Source organism: Anser anser (genome assembly GCF_964211835.1).
Source record: "Anser anser genome assembly, chromosome: 3".
Lineage (NCBI taxonomy): Eukaryota > Metazoa > Chordata > Aves > Anseriformes > Anatidae > Anser > Anser anser.
This window is the reverse complement of record NC_139722.1, coordinates 106,134,694-106,151,097: the sequence shown is the minus strand read 5'-3', so window position 1 is coordinate 106,151,097 and position 16,404 is coordinate 106,134,694. Positions and strand designations below refer to the sequence as shown.

Genomic DNA, 16,404 nt, shown 5'->3' with positions numbered 1-16,404 from the left:
TTCACTGCAGATTGTGGCTATACCTGCAGCTGGCCCCAATTTTTCTGTCCCTGAAGACAAGAGGCAGAATATCACCTTGTACTCAAACTGCTAAACTCACTGCACCTCTACCCTCCCCCAGACAAGGACTTTCCATACCTGCGTCTGTGGACAGTCACTCTCAGAGGCCAGCCAGCTAACCTGAGCCAAAACTGGCAGGGACAGAGCTCAGAGGTAATTGAATGAAGTCGAGTCTTTGGGTGCAGCACCACTGCATGCCTCTCACAAGCTGGGCAGTGCTCCTGGGCAGGCTGCCACATTCCAGCAAGCCACATCTCCTCACACTGCATAGCAAAACCTAAAGGCTGCTCTTGGTTTTGCTACTGGCCCATCTCATCCCTCTTGAGGACAGTAGTGGAGGAGGAAGAGGCCTTTTTATCACCCTTATCTGCCTAAATCCTTCACTGATTGCAAAACAGATTAACTACAGAGTTTCTTTTTTCCTTCTTTCCTTTTTTGTTTTTTTTTTTTCATCAGAGTAGTTAAGTTTTCAACAGTAGCTGGTCTGCTCAATTTGGCACTGCCTTGAGATATCAGTCTTCATTTCAGTGGGCAGTTTCCAATGTTTGTGGTCATGCTGGAGGTGATCAATGCTTATGACTATCAGAACCAAGCTGCCTCAGATATGCTCCCAAAGATCTGAGACAATAGAAATGAACACTAATAATTTAATTCTGGGTCTAATTTATTTTCATGAAAGCAAAGCTTATTGCACAAGTATAATATACTCAGCTTACTCTTGATAATATTTTTGAATGGCATCTACATTTTTTGTAAGTTTCTGTACCTGGTGCCACCTCCTTGTTTTATGTTACAAATGTATGCATGAGAAAATATTCCTTATTTCGGTAATTCCTATAACTGCATGTGTACAAAGATGGAAACTTTTCTTTTTTTTTTGAAGGATAGCATTGCAGTTAGTCAATGGAAAACAGATCCTGTCTTGAGTTTCTCTCACATCTTTTGTGTCCCTTGTTTGTAATTCAAATGTCGTACTTCTGTGAAAGCTGGTTCTGTGGTAGAGGACAGTGCTGATGGGTAGGGCTCCTGTACTGGTAATTTGCTGCCCCGGTGACTTGTATGACCACCTGGATATGATATCCAATATTCATTACAGGGATAGGCTCCCACTGAGCTCACTGCAGACTGCAGCAACTTGAGGGGAAGCTCATCAGGATCACCTAGCTGCTTGTTGGTTTGCAATTTGAGTGTTGTTTTTTGTTGTTGTTTGTTTGTTGTTTGTGTTTGTTTAAAACCAAAATAAAAAACATAGGAATGCCAGCAATAAATACTTCCTTAGAGTCATCAGGTTTGCTGGTGTGATGAGCTTAATTAAAATTAACAGAGCACTTTAATTATGTTGTGATTTTTGTCTCTAATGGATTACCCTCACAACCTACCTTAAATAAAGCCATGTGGTGCATTTTGGAGACCAATTTTTGCCTGCAAGTAACATATCTATCAAACGGCCATTTGACCAACTACTCCAAGCCAAAGGAGAGAACTATTGCCCCCTGCTGTTGCCCTCATACAGGGTAAACCTAGGAGCAGTACAGTGCCATCTCTGTATAGACTCAGCAGAAAGCCAGAGCCTCTATTGTAACTGCCTGCCCTGACAAACTTTGAAGTGAATGTGCTCATGTTCATGGCCTCAAAAAACAATAGTGATGTATTTATTCCATTTTACAAGCAAGCCCATTAATATGTAAAGTTGTAAATATATAAATATGGCTTCCACCAAGCCAGTGCTGAACCAGGTATCCTGGGATGCACTCTGCCTTCTTCATCCAAGAGACTCAGCTAGCTGTCTTCCTTTTTCTTGCCTATAGCCTGGCACGTGTTTCTCAGACAGGCTGGCTCGTTTGACTGACGAAGGTTGTCAGATGCTTTTTGACATTAGGTGTCATGCTGTGACTGGAGCTGTGCAAAATAGGTCCTGCTGCAGTAGTTTGTCAGCTGCAGTGAATCCTGCTGTCAGTTTGCTGGGCTGTGTGCTGTGTTCTAGCATAGGCCTTGGCACTGAGAAGTGTCCCTTGCTCTTGTTAATCCTGTCATCAGATTTGCAACGCATGGGGGTTGGTACCATCCGTGCTGTTATTCAGCTTCCTGGTGACCAAGTGGTTAACCTGAGGTTTTTGAGGGGCAGACTGCCTGCTGAGTGGACAAAGAGAGGCTGGAGATTTACCACCATGTCACCTAATTTTAGCACAAAGTTGAGGCATAAAGCTGAAAGGGCTCTGTGGATTACCTTGCTCCTATATTTTGCCTTTAGTGTAAATTCTGAGTGTTATGCTGCTGACAAGATAAAAAGTGCATGATTTGAGATGGTTTCTCATATCTGCCTTTCACTCAGGCTTTTCCTGATGCACTGAGGTGAGCAGTCCCTTCACCAAAAGGTGGATGTCCTGCCTGGAAAACTGCATGCCTTGTGCCAAGGCAGGTGATAGATTTTCCCCAAGGGGGAGGATATTTAAAAAGACAAATAGAAGTGGGAGGTGGTAATGAGCCTAATCCCACTTACTACAGAAAGTATCAGCAGAATTAGAAGTGTTTTGGTTGCCACCACCTGCCTGCTGGCCTGCTCAGGAGGCACCTCAGGGCTCTTCAAATTCTTTGAGGTGTCTCAGCTGCTGTTTTCTCAGTGCAAGTACTTCCTGGTGCCTGCAGTTTGTTGTAACAGCTCTGAGGTAGGTGCAAAGTCAAGCCTTATTTTCCACTTACTAAAATGCAAAGTTCTTATTTAGTTTCCTGGGATTTGGTGTCTAGCAATTTGCTTAGCAGAATGCAAGCCCACTGCATGCTACTACAAGTATTACTGTGACTTGTAAGACCACTTTTAAATTGTGGTTTCTTTTGTTGCATTTTGTCCCAAGGTGCTAATTTACAGTGAAAATACTTAATTGTGTGTCTGGAGACTGTGTGCTTGCTCTAACAAAAATGCAAGTTTATGGCTTTCTACTGGGTCCTATGTTAAGGAGTTCAGATTTGTGAGATGCCACTGCACTTGTCCTAGCATTTCTTCATGCTTTGTCTGCACTTTTATAGTTGTTCTGTGTCCATACTGCATCGTTGTATAGTAGAGACCATAAACTCTGTAGGGAAATCATTGTCTCTTTCAAGACTATTAGCACAGAGCCTCAGCTGTGCACTCCAAAGCCCCAGCTAAAGTAGTTACATTTTTCAGTAACATTAAGAACAAATGTGTGCTTTTCTTGGGTGGGGTTATTGTCTAAATAACAGCTTGTTAGCAATCTGTCATCAAGAGGTCATCTACCACCATCCCCTTTTCTCCTCCTTTATCCCTGGGCTTGTGGCTGTACCCAATTTCCAGCCAACACAGATAACTGAATGGTGAAGGGGATATCCTGTGTGTGGTATCAGTACCATAGATTAAAAAGCTGTAATTGTTGATTTTTTTCTATATTATTTTTTTTCTGCCAAGTTCATGATGCTTGCTGGCTGGACAGCTGGGTTCACTTCCAACCCTGCTGCAGTGGCATAGATGTAGGAATCATAAAAAGCAGAGGCGGGAGGGGGTGAAAAAGCAGGGATGCCTTAAACTGCCCCTGCTGCTAGGGAAGAGATGAAGTCACACTAAACCATGAGCAACTTATCAAGGTGGAAGTAATATACTGAGCTGAGACTTTCTGCAATAGCAGAAGATGCTTTTAGTCTTTTGCTAGAAAACAGCCCAGGCACTCTAATAAAGTTGCAGTATAATATATGTACTGCAGTTAAATGCTACATTGTTCACAGTGCAGAAATATTGACTACAGTAACAGGATTTCTTATGTAAACCTACAGGAGGAGTTCAGGAGTCCTGTTGAACTCAAAGAGGTTGCATAGTGGGTCAGTACTACTTAACTTTTTTTCTGCTAATAAATAATCTTCTTCATTAATGAAATTAAGAAAGCTGGTATTATTTGGGATTTGCACAACTTAACATTAACATATATAACTTTTGGAGAAACAGTTGCAAGGAAAAGTTAATATTAGCTTCTGCTGACCTGTCTCTTGACTGTGTTTAAGTTCTGAACTTTGACTTTGTACAATGGTAACTTTTAAAATATTTGCTTAAATAGCTGCTAGTACATACTTTTGAAAGAAACGATGCTGTCAACCATAAGAAAACTATTTTTCCTCCCCTTCCCCTGAAACTTTTTTTGCCGTTTATTACAAAATTTGCAAACTGCCTTCAGTAGGATAGTTGGGGGGGGTGGGGAGAGGGGAGGAAAGGATCAGTAAATTTGTCTATTAATTATACTGAGAATTATACTGAGAAGACAATTTTCTTATGAAAGATTATTTTTATGGTGGGATTTCTTGCTGAAAAGTTTAAGCAAAACTAAGAGTGGAATTTGACTCTGAAATCTAGATTTCTCCTGTCCTTCATCCAAAACACAGCTGTGCAGCTTGATTTGGGTGCTAAGGCATTTGCATGTATATTATTTTGGCTGGCAGGTACCAATGAACTAGAAGCCTCGTTTGTACTACAGAGGCCTGTCAGTATAGGTTTTCTAGCAAACCGTCACACAGCAGACAAAGCGTGTACTGAAACAAGATCCCTTTTGCTGGGAAAACCTGGAAATGCTGTTGTAAAAATAAATGTCACATTCAAGTTATATTACTTTTTTTTTTTTTTTTTAGTACATAAATATTTGCCCATCTTTGAATTAGAAAGCTGACCTCAGTTTCAAAGGTGATGCATGAGGTGCAGGTAGTAGCTGACTCCTCTGTGGGTACGCTCTCCCATTGGGCAGGTATCTGTAAAAGAAAAGGCTTTATGGCAGCATTTGAGCTTTGGATATTAAGCCCAAATGTCAGCCCTGAGTGTTGACTTGGCAAACTTGCTGTTGAGCAAGCATGCATATGTGAGTTGCATCTGGAAGCATCTCTGTAGGATACAGGGCTTTGATGCCAAATCCCCCTCCTGTCCTTGTTCAGGAGAAGCTTCTCCTGCAAGAGCCTAGTGCAGTGGTGGGTTGCACTTTCCAGGTGATACCAAAACGTACCCACTACAAGTGGAGATGTTAGCAAAGAAGTCAGGCACTTGTAGCAGGGGTGATTTAGAAGCAGAGTTATATACTCTTGTCCAACCTTTGTAGTAGAACCCAGAATAGCTCTGGGGGTCTACTGGGCTTTTATGACCTGAGCCAAGGGTCCCTGTCAAATGAGCTTAGAGTCTTTAAAATTTTAGTGAGTGAAAAAAAATCCCCTGCTTGGGTTTACTCTACACTGTGAGCCTAGTCTTGGTTATATTTTTGTTGTTTTTATCCAATCTGTTCCCTGCTAGCTAGCCAGGCAGCTACCTGCTGCTGCTTCTAGTCAGCTCATGCTGGGATGATTGTTGGCTTAGCAGGATGCACATTAAGTGGCACTAAAAATAAATAGGAAATAGGGCTTTCTGGCCTTTTGTTGTTGTTGTTGATTTGTTTTCCTTCTTTAAATGAAAGAAATTATTAAGATCTTAAAATCATTAAAACAGAAAGAAAACCAAGAAGCACCTAAACTGCAAATACATCCTGAAAGCAGCACTGTGTGGGAGGAGATGATGTTCTCCGTGGGTGCTGTGGTGCAGGCATCTCCCAAATAACCCATTACACTCCCACAAGGAGCTCCACAAGGTGGTGGCACTTCTTGAGGTGGAGCACACAATGCCACAATAAGTCACTTTGAAATATTGCATAAGCAGCTTCAGAAATAACATCTTTTGACTGAGGCTCCCCAAAGCCTAGGGTGGGGTTAGCACAATTTAATTTTAAATGACCCATTTGCAGGAGACAAATGAGACCATGCTAACTCCCTCCTTTTTTTTTTTTTTTCCCCAAATGTTGTAGCTGTATAGCAGTCGTGCCAGACTGGATGTTGACAGTCTCTAACATAATTTGTCTGTACTAAAATTAATACTGTACTTTATGTGCTATATTTGTATCTATCCTCTTTCATGTCAGATAAGTTCTGGTGTGTGGGATGCATAACTAGATTGACTAAAAAATAATTTTTAACACTGTGATGTCTACATGCTTCCTGCAGGTAGGAAAGGTTGGGGTTATTTTAATACCAGCAGTTCTGATGTAATTTACTCTTTTACCTGTCATTTTATTGGGTTGACTTTTTATAAAACTATAGTGTGGAAGTTGTATAAACCTCACAATAGAGGTTTTTGCGCAGTGCAGCAATACAAAGCTTGTGATACTGTGAGGGCTGTCTAGAGCTTTGCATTAAGAAGTAGTTCTGGAAACAAGCTCAGCTGTAATTATAAACCTTACAAGAAAACTGAAAAATGTAGAAGCAATATTTTTGAAAGATCAATTTTTCTGTTAATAAAATTAAACAAATGGGAAAAAAAAATCTTGAATCTGTGTAATTCATTTTTGGCAATGATTTGCTAATTGGTGTATAGGGAATGATAAGGAAAGGATCCACTCCCCTGTGTCCAGATTAACCTTTTGAAGTACTAATAGTCCAAGGCACCTGTAGCATATCTGTAGTCCAGAAGGAGCATTAGCTTCAGCTGGGAATGTGAACCACAGCACTTGAATCTTGCACCTGTGCCTGCTACCTAGCTCAGGAGGTTGGCTCTGTGCTGCAAGTGTCATGCTTGGCTGCAGCAACTCTCTTCATACTGAACTCTTCCCAACAGGAGGGAAGAGAAAAGAGGCTTGCAGTCCTGTTTTGGTTACAGTCCAGGAGGCATTCCCCTCCATCCTTAGGAGATAGGAGGTGTCTGAACTTTCTCCCATCAGGTGCGGTAAATCAGAATGCAGAGGTGCTTTGATGCTCTCTGTGGACTGCACAGGGAGGCTGGTGAGATGATTTGATGTTGTACTAACTGCTTCCAGTAAAGGTGATTGCCTTCTCCTCTTTTCAGAGGGCAAGACAAGTGGTAAATACCTTCGAAAATATTTATATATACGTATGTATATTATTGTCAAAGATATTTCTTTAGGTTTGTGTATGGGAAAGCATAGCAAAAGTGGTAACAGGAGAGCGTCAAGGTTAACAGTTCGATAGCTAAGGATCTGCTCTTCTAAAGTTGAAACAGACAAGGACGAAGATTTGAGCGACTGTCTGGCTTTACTTTCTTGAGACAGAGTTCTGATTAAAAGCCCTCTTAAAGCTAAAGCAAAACCATGTCTTATTTGCCTACCTTTGTGAGTGCTGAGAATGGCAGAAGAGGTGCTCAGCAGCTGTAAATAATCTTGGCTCTGATGCCAAGACAGCTGCAACAATTGACATCAGCTGAAGGCATGTCTATAGCTAAGTATAACCTATAGGTATTAAAGCATGATTTACAAAGGCTCTTAGCAGCATAAACCCCATATGTTTTATAGCTGTTGAAAAGGAGAGGAAACTGCCTGACAAGTAGAGGCATATTTAGTAGCATTTTTATATGGATGAAATTGCCAAGTTAGAGGTTTCAGGAAATAGATTTGCTGTGATACACAGCACCACATAGTTCAAGCACGTAATACCCCAATCATTCAATTTATCACAATCTATCACGTTAACTTGGTTAATTTGACACTGTTTCCTGCCAACGTTGGTCTCAGACAATTCTCTTTCTCACAATTCTGCATTGTCTGATAATCATGCAAGCCTGTGGGAAGGACTCTAAAGAAAAGGAGCTCTTGGTATTATGTATTAGGGGTAATGGAGGAGTGGGGGAGGTAGAAAAAAGAACTGATCTCAGTTACATTAGCATTACTTATAATTCACTTAATTTTTGAAAGCAGCAGTAGTGAAATAGTGTTGCTTCCATGGTGTGAGTAAATGATGGCAAATTTCAACTAAATATGCCTCGAAGGAAGGTTGATTCTCCAGGTCCTCATTGTTGAAGGAGTGGATAATGAGCTGAAATGTGATAGAGAGACAGCAAGGGCACAGAGGATGTTCCTCCTGGAGTGGTAAGATCTTGCTTAAAGGTCCTATAACCATCTGAAACCTCCCTCTGGGTAGGTGCTTGCTGAGCATAAGAAGGCAACCGAAGAGATGCTGTTAAGAGTTTCTCATAGAAATTTCAACATTTTACCAGTGTCTGCTCTAAGAGCTGATATAGAGACTCTTTTACTGCAAAATCCACCACTAGGAAGGTAGTGATACTGATACCCCAACCAAAACACTACTGCCCAAATTGCTAACACTGCACACATACCAGACTGACCTCAGGTGCAGAGATAAGAGAGATGGGCTACTGCCTAATGTCAAGATACAATTCCTCATAGTCTAAGCAAAAGGTAGTGCTAACCAGGCCCAAACTGCAGAACAGGGGCAGATGGTAAATGGTGAAACAAGAAAATGGATAAAGATGTTACCATTGGTGGTGGTGGTCCTGTGGGGTAACAGCCACAACTCAGTGCATAGGTGGTGATCAAGAGGTGGCAAGTCACCTCTTTGGCACAATCAAGGCTGGATGTCCTAGTTTCCCCTTGAGTTGGAAAATTAGGTAGTCTCTAACAAGGCTGAAGAGAAGAGGAAGGTGTAGTTAGGCTGTACCTTTGTAGATCTGATAATCACAGAAATATAGAATTTCCCATTTTCCAGTCACCAGGGACTTCACCTGACTGCCAGGACTTTTCAAACATGATGGAGAGAGGCTTGGCAACTGCATCAGCCAATTCCCTCAGGACCCTGGGATGCATGTCATCAGGCCTCATAGACTTGTACCTGTTCAGTGTCATCAAGTGATCTTGAACCTGCCCTTCACTTACAGAGGGAAGGACTTTGCTCCCCCAGCCCTCATCTATGGGTTCAGAGAAATGAGAGATGGGAGAAGCCTGACTGGCAGTGAAGACTGAGGCAAAGAAATGTTGAGTACCTCAGGCAAAGACATTCTGAAAGATAGCTGAAGAGCCAAAGGTGATTGTTTTGCCTATTACTGGCTTGTTGTTACTGAATATCTTCTAATTGATCCTGTATTGTGTGTTTTTTCTTTAATAAACACTTTATTTTTTATGTGGAATTAGTACTCATAAGTATTACCTGTTAAATGTACCGCGGAAAGTTTTTATTATTCCCAGATACCTAAGTACAGGCCAGTGTCAATTTGATTTTGTAAGCTTAAGAATTTGGAATGTGTAGCAGCCCCTGACTCCTCCTGACAGAAACAGATGCTACCACCAGACTCTTGATGGTGTATGCATCAAAATCCAGGCTTTCCACATTGTGTGATGTGTAGGAGTGTCTGTTTGGTGTATATAAAAACAAATGGGCATACAGGGTAGATGAAATGTACTGACAGCCTAGGGTGGTAGCATCTAGATCTCTGCTTAGAAGGGTTTCTTTGTTGAGTTTGTGGTCCCTTTTAGACCTGAAGTTTCAATTGTAAATGTGAACAAACTTCTACATCTGAGATGAAAAAAATATATATATTCATTTTAATTATAAAAGAACTAGTGTTTCATGTCTGGGTATGGGCTCTTGACAGAGAAGTAAAAAGAGCTACAGTAAGATCAGTAGCACTGATGTAATAATTCTTTAGAGATGTCACTAAGAAATTCCTCCCTGCACTGGATGCATGCAAGGAAGCAATGCAATGCCCTGAATTTATACTGACTGCAATAATGGAGTAAACTATTTTTGTCATAAATTATATGTAACTTGCACTTAATTTTTTTCATTTTGCGTTGCTCACAATTTACCTTTTCAAAGTCAGAGGTCTGTTGATGCATCCCAGCTTTCCAGCTCAAGTGTCAGACAAAAAGCCTGTATTTTAGGGCAGGTTCTCTTCATGTTTCTGTTATTCAGGATGGGCTGTTGGTGTTGGTGAGTATCACGTAACAAATAGTAAGAGAACAGTAGAATCAGTCCTTGGCTGACATTTGGGTGTTTTAGTTGGCTGGGGGTCTGTTTACAGAACCTGGAGTGAGGAGCATGTTGTGATTTAACCTGGCAGGCAGCTAAGCACCACACAGCCATTTGCTGACCTCCCCCTTCCTCCTTTCCCCCCAAGTGGGATGCAGGAGAGAATCGAGGTGGGTGGGGAGAAGTAAAAGCTCATGGGCTGAGAAAAAGACAGTTTAATAGAACAGAAAAGGAAGGGAAATTATGATGATAATTATAATAATAGAAAGTACAAAGCAAGTGATGCACAATGCAATTGCTCACCACCCACTGAGTGATGCCTAGACTGTCCCCGAGCGGTAGTCCCCCCCACCTCAGCAAACCACCCCATATTAATTGTTCATGGAATTTCCCTCTGGCTGCTTTGGGTCAGCTGTCCTGGTTCTGTCCCTTCCCATCTCCTCGGGCACCCCCAGCCTCCTCGCTGGCAGGGGAGCATGAGAAGACGAAGAGTCTTTGACTTAGTGTAAGCACAGCTGTGCAGCTAAAACACCAGTGTTATCAATGTTATTCTCATCCTAAATTCAGAAAAGCACCATTCCACCTTCTAGGAGGAAAATGAAACTCTGTCGCAGCCAATATCAGGGCAGGGCAGCACAAAACAAATCAGAGTATCCTTTCAGGGATGTACTCTCACGTCGGTGTAACTAGTTTTCTTGCTCATATAGCTGAAATACAAGGTTCCAAAACAAGCATCTTCTGGGATATAGATGTAAAATTTGTATAGTGTTTAAAAAAAATAAAAAGTTTTAAATTTAGGTATTCTCTGTCACAAATACATAATGTTTTCTCCTGCATTTAAAGATGGCATATACATCATGATAAAAAGAGATCAAATTGAGGTTGCATTGATAGAATCAGTTCTGGTATTTTCTTGATTTTGAGACCTTGCCTATCTGTATGTTGGGGGCCTTGTTTTGGTTGATTTTGTTGTTGTTGTTAGTTTTCTTTGCTTTTCCTCTGTTTACTTTTTTGTTTGTTTGCTTGCTTTGTTTTTCTGTGAGGTTTCTGAAAACAAACGCAATACATCTCGTGGAAGCTGTTCTGCTTCCTGTGTAAAAGATCATCGGTGTAAAAGATCATCAGTGTAAAAGATCTATGGCACAAAATTGCTGTGTGAGCTACCAAAGTGGAAGGCACCCAGGGCAGGATGTCATAGATGCCAGTGAGGCCCTGGATCAGGATGAAACATCAACTTCGCTATCTTTCTGTTGCCAAAAAATAACAGTCCCTCTTGTAATTTCAGGTTCCTGTTGCACTTTGCAGTTCTAGGTGACAGCAGAAAAGGCTTCCTGCTTATTCTTGTTCTCTCTCTCTCTGTCCACAATCGACTACAGGTACCAGCAGCCTAGCAGTTTCTCAGTGAATGAATTAAATAAACTTTGTTTTTCTTTCTGAGGGTAACACTTTCTATAAACTCATGCTGAGGAATCAATTTGAATCCTATGTCCCAACACCTCCCTACACTTTTAGTTCATCTTTCTCTTGGGTTTGAATGCTTTTTCAAATTGGGAAATGATACGTAACCTGAGAGAGTCAGAGCCTAGTTTTGAAGGAAAACAGGTAAGGGGAACTACATGGTCTGTTAGGATGAATCCAAATGGGAAAAAAAAATGGTAAAAGCATTAAAAAGTGAGGAGAGATGTGCAGAGTTTCTCAAAGGTGAGCAGATGATTAGATTTTGTTGTTGATTCTTCTTTTTTATTTTAATATGTCATCTGGCAATTGTAGTTTGTCATTATAACAACACATTAAGTGATATGTAAATGAGATAAAAGTATGTTTGTTTGCTTTTTAATGCTTCAAATAAAGCTAAAAATCTATTTGGGAATCTTGTGAATGTATTTGAAATACAACTCTCCTTTTACTGCCAAATGAAATCTTTTGCAGAATGAGCTTCCTGTTTGCAGATTGCATTTCTCCATGGTGTCCTGGATTTGGTTGGGATAGAGTTCATTTTCTTCATAGTAGCTGGTGTGGTGCTGTGTATCAGATCTAGGATGAAAATAATGTTGATAACACACTGATGTTTTAGTTATTGCTGACCAGTGCTTACACTAAGTCAGAGGCCTTTCAGCTTCTCATACCATCCTGCCATCAAGGAGGCTAGGGGTATGCAAGAAGCTGGGAAGGAACACATCCAGAACAGCTGAACCAAACTCACCAAAGCTGTATTTCTTACCATATGGCATCATGTTGATAACACCGGAGAGAATTGGACATGAGGGTACCGTTACTCAGGGACTGGTAGGGTATCAGTTCGCTAGTGGTAAGCAATTGTGTTGTACATCACTTTTTTTGTATATATATATATATTGTTTTCCACTTCCTTTTGCTTTCCTACTAAAATGTCTTTATCTCAATCCACTAGTTTTATTTTTATTTATTTATTTATTTCCCCTCCCCCCCATCCCACTGGGAGGAAGTGAAGGAAAGATTCATTTGCAAGGATCAGGGGAGGTCTCCACTCTATGAATAGTACCTGGTGGTGGAACAGGAATCAATATAAGAAGGAAGTTAAAAAAGGGGACAGCTTATGTATGTGAGCCTGTAGCACCTGAAGACCAAAGGTCAAACTCCTGGGATTTGCCCCCTTGCATTAAAATAAAATAACAACTCTGAATGCAGATGATACAACTTAAGCGACATTTCCATGCCAGCAATCTATGTAAAGAGCAATCATCCAAATGCAGGAGAAGAGTGAAAAGAAAATTAAATAGCTGGAAATTGAATATTTGGAGAGCACCAAGGATGCAGAACAGCTAAACATAATTAAATTGCATACAAATAAATTAGTTGCCATAATGGTCAAATTAGGAAATAAAGCACAGAAGTATAATCCTGCCAAATATTTGAGTAGAGCACCAGAACTGGAACTCATCTGAACTGACAAATGAGAGGGAGATTTATAGCTCTTTCCTAAATTTACAAACAGTTATGAGTATTTAAATTTTCTTGTCACATCTTGAAACAAACACAATTCATCCTTCCTGAACCTTGTTAAAATCCTAAAATTAGTTCTGTTCTGTAAAGTTTTGAATAAATCTTTGTTGATGTCTTTGGCTGAATTTGTTAGACCTAATGGTCTCAGTCTGCTCACATATGCAAATTCAAAAAGAAAGTTAGGGTTGCGAATGTGTGAGAAACAAATCCTTGCTCATCTAAACACTTGTGAACCAGAATGGCTGCCACTGGCACAGCTCTAGTAATAACAAAGTCTTGTACAACATGAGCCATGGTTGTGACCTAATTTGACGAGTTTGCACTTGGAAATACTGCAGACAAGGCTAAGCAGCAGCGAGGTGACCTTTTAGCACTTCCTGAATTCACCAGGATGAATTAGATGCTATTATTTCATCATCCCCCAGTTGCTTGTTGTTGCCTTTTGATGCTTTTGATTTGTTCAGTAGGATGAAGCCCATTAGTAGGTGGCAGCACCTCCTCTGTATGCATAATATGTCGCTGCCACCAGGGCTTGGAGCAGTAGCCGAAGGAAGTGTTTTTTTTCCGAAGGGAAGTATCATCTAGTATTCTTAAAATAAAAAGATTAAAACCAGAACCAGATGGTGCCACTGAGGCCAGGAGATGCAGTGTGGCACACCTATCCAATGTGCAATATCTCCCCAAGCTGTAGCTGTCCCCTAACATACATGGATGTCAAAGAATGCACCGATTAGGTTTCCAAGCGACTGTTTTTTGGGCTGGTGTTTGGTTTTGCTTTTTGTATTGTTGTTGTTTGTTTTTGTGTGTGGTTTGTTTGTTTGTTTTCTAAACTTTGACCTTTCTGTATGGCTCTGTTAGGATCCCTGTTCTTCCAATCTGAAGGTCTTTTTCTGATGGCTAAGTGTGCATGTAGGTCTGTCTTTTGTGTTGACTGTGACTTTGGGCTGGCAGGGAAACAGATCTTTTTTTTTTCTTTTTTTTTTTTTTCCCCAATGATAAATCTCCACATGCTAAATTTTGACCTTTTAGGGAGGGAAAAATATGAAGGTAGTAAATGATCTATAGGAAAAATCCAGATACTAATAAATACAGTGAGAACATAGCAGCATAGAAGAAGAATTGGTTTTCTTAGGTCCAAATTTTTGTTTTGACAGTATGAGTATAGATGCCATTTATTCACCTTTGTGATTTGTTTACAAAGGCAGATGTATTCTTACCTTCTTTCTTATATTTTGAGCCTTCTTTTGGCTTAGAACTTGAGGTTCAATAATCATATGCTGAGTCTGCTGGTGTTTATTTTTCTGGGAAAAACAAATGAAAAACCTTGGATTTGCACAGTAACTGTGAGTATGACAGTCCAAAATGGTGGCAATACAGAAATGATTAGCTCAGCCTTCCGGGCCATTCATGCTCTGCATCATAGGAACACTGCAGAGCCATTCATGATTTTGTCTGCTTTGTATTTTCCTTGTCTCTTGTAATGAATTGAGTGAAGATGCATGAGCTGCCCTGTGTTCAGCATGCAAATAACTTTGATGGCTAGGGTAATGGAAATGCTGAATGTTATGAGAGAACCGTATTTGTAAGAACCCTTTAAATAACATATTTAAACAAACAGTTGGGCAGTCAGCACCTCCCACAGATATGAAATTATCTCCAGCTTCCAAGAGGGGAAAAAAAAGTTTAATTTTTCATTTCTTTCATGGTCTGTATTTATTCAAGTAGTTAACATTCCTCTCCTCATTAAAATTGCTAACTTGTTAAAGTCTCTGGTTTAAAAAAAAAAAAAAAGAATTAAAAAAAAACAACTCCAAAATATGTTCTGCTGCCAAAAAAAAAAAAAGTGTGAAAAAAAATATCTTTTACATTTCAATAAATGCAAAATAAAGGCCAATTCTACCAGAAGTTTACTATGCTAGGAAATAAGGAAATAAATGTCAACTTAAGCACGCTGAGATGTTGGCTATAATGGTGTCTGCACTGTGGCACATCGTGGCTTTAGTGGGCCATGTTTCCAGCCTTGGAGCTTTGAATTCATCTGAGCTCATGCTGCCTGCAAATACATTAAGGAAACGCTGGTGGTATGTTAATTGATACTCTCGAAAGGCTTGTTGTGATGCATTTGTGTGACATACTTGTCCTTTCTAGGCTTCTTCCAGTTCCTCTACATGTAGATGCTACTCCAAGGTCACCAGGAGTGAGTGGCTTTTTGCACGTTGTATTATTCTTGCATTCTCTGCCTCTGTGGTGGTGTCTTCCTCTCCTGACTGTGTCACCCTTGGCTGCCAAGAGGCAGGATGTGCCCATATTGCTGGTGGCAGTGGTTGATGCAGCTCCAGGCAGAGCACCACAAACCTGACAGATGGGCTGTAACAAGTGAGTCAGAGTTGTTGCATAAGCTGCAAGGTGGTAAACCTTGCCTACCAGAAATGTTCCCAAACCAGAAGTCTTCTCCTGCTCCTGTCCTCAAAAATCATGGAAAACATGTGAAAAGATCCTAAGATTACACACATCTTGTGTTGTGGATTTTTGTATTTTAGGATGCATGTAGTTTACAGTTTCAGGCCTAACTATAATCTCTAGGGATAGAGACATAATTAAAAGGAAAAATGTGCTTGTATGTGTGGGTGGGCGTGTAATATTCTCAGGCTTATGGCTTTAAGAGGAAATAGTAAATAGCATATGAAACTCCATAAAATGGTAACCGTCGGTGGTTTTGTTCCTCAAGGATCATGCACTAGCCTAAAGAAGTGAAACTGTTACTTAATAGGATAGACAGTATTTCCTCAAAAATGAGACTGGCAGGTATTAGGCATGGGCAGAACATTGTCAACCTAGTGTTCAGTATAATTAAAGTTTTCTGCTAGAAAATGTGTGACAAGAAATTTTCAGCAGTGAATTGTGTTGATTATTTGCAAAGGTTATAAAATACAAGCTTTTTTTTTTCAGAAGTAGCATGGAACAAATGTTATTTTTCTTCAATTGCATGAGCTATATGCCACCTTAATCCTCCCACAATGTAGTAGATAAATCAGAGTCAAATATACACATAATTGAACTACTCTATTTAAGAACCTAGTATGCCAATAAATCAATATTTACTTGCTGTATATGCAATATATACATGACCCATTCACAGATGAGGTTTCCCTAACTGCTCAATACACTTAAGTAAGGAAACTGCTCAATACACTTAAGATCTTAGTAGCAATGACTAAAATACAATCCCGATAGCATCAGTTGAGTACAAACAATTTTACAAAATAGCATGGGACTTATATAGGGTTTTCTGGTAGCCTCTTTGTGATACCGCAAATGTGGACCCACAGCAGGCAGAAAACCTCTCTAGAGAGGTTGTCTGGATAGCAAATGGGTGCTTCAGTGCCCCTCCGTGAGGGATCTCCAATTACTAACACCCTCTGCATCTTTTTGCTGGCCCAGCTTGTAATATAGCTGGTTGGTTGGTCCAACTTTTGTACAGTTGTCCTTTCCTGGGTCTTGCCCGTTACCCACACATCCTCCATTTTTCAGCCCTTGAGCATTGTATATGTTGCACAGGGGAGCTTCAGGGGAAATAAA

At 40.4% G+C, this 16,404-nt stretch overlaps 2 long non-coding RNA genes across 2 annotated transcripts in view; one reads left to right on the top strand and one right to left on the bottom strand.

Annotated features, from left to right (window-relative positions):
- The first annotated feature begins 31 nt into the window (after positions 1-31).
- On the top strand, positions 32-9,007 carry LOC310897757. Its single transcript, XR_014582570.1, has 2 exons — positions 32-2,726; positions 8,584-9,007. It is a non-coding gene; the product is annotated as an uncharacterized lncRNA (long non-coding RNA).
- LOC310897761 overlaps positions 4,265-16,404 on the bottom strand; it is a 27,052-nt gene continuing 14,912 nt past the window's right edge. Inside the window, exons 3-4 of the long non-coding RNA XR_014582574.1 lie at positions 14,043-14,126; positions 4,265-4,803 (exon numbers count right to left, since the gene is read on the bottom strand). This is a non-coding gene — a long non-coding RNA (uncharacterized lncRNA). The remainder of the gene's footprint in view (positions 4,804-14,042; positions 14,127-16,404) is intronic.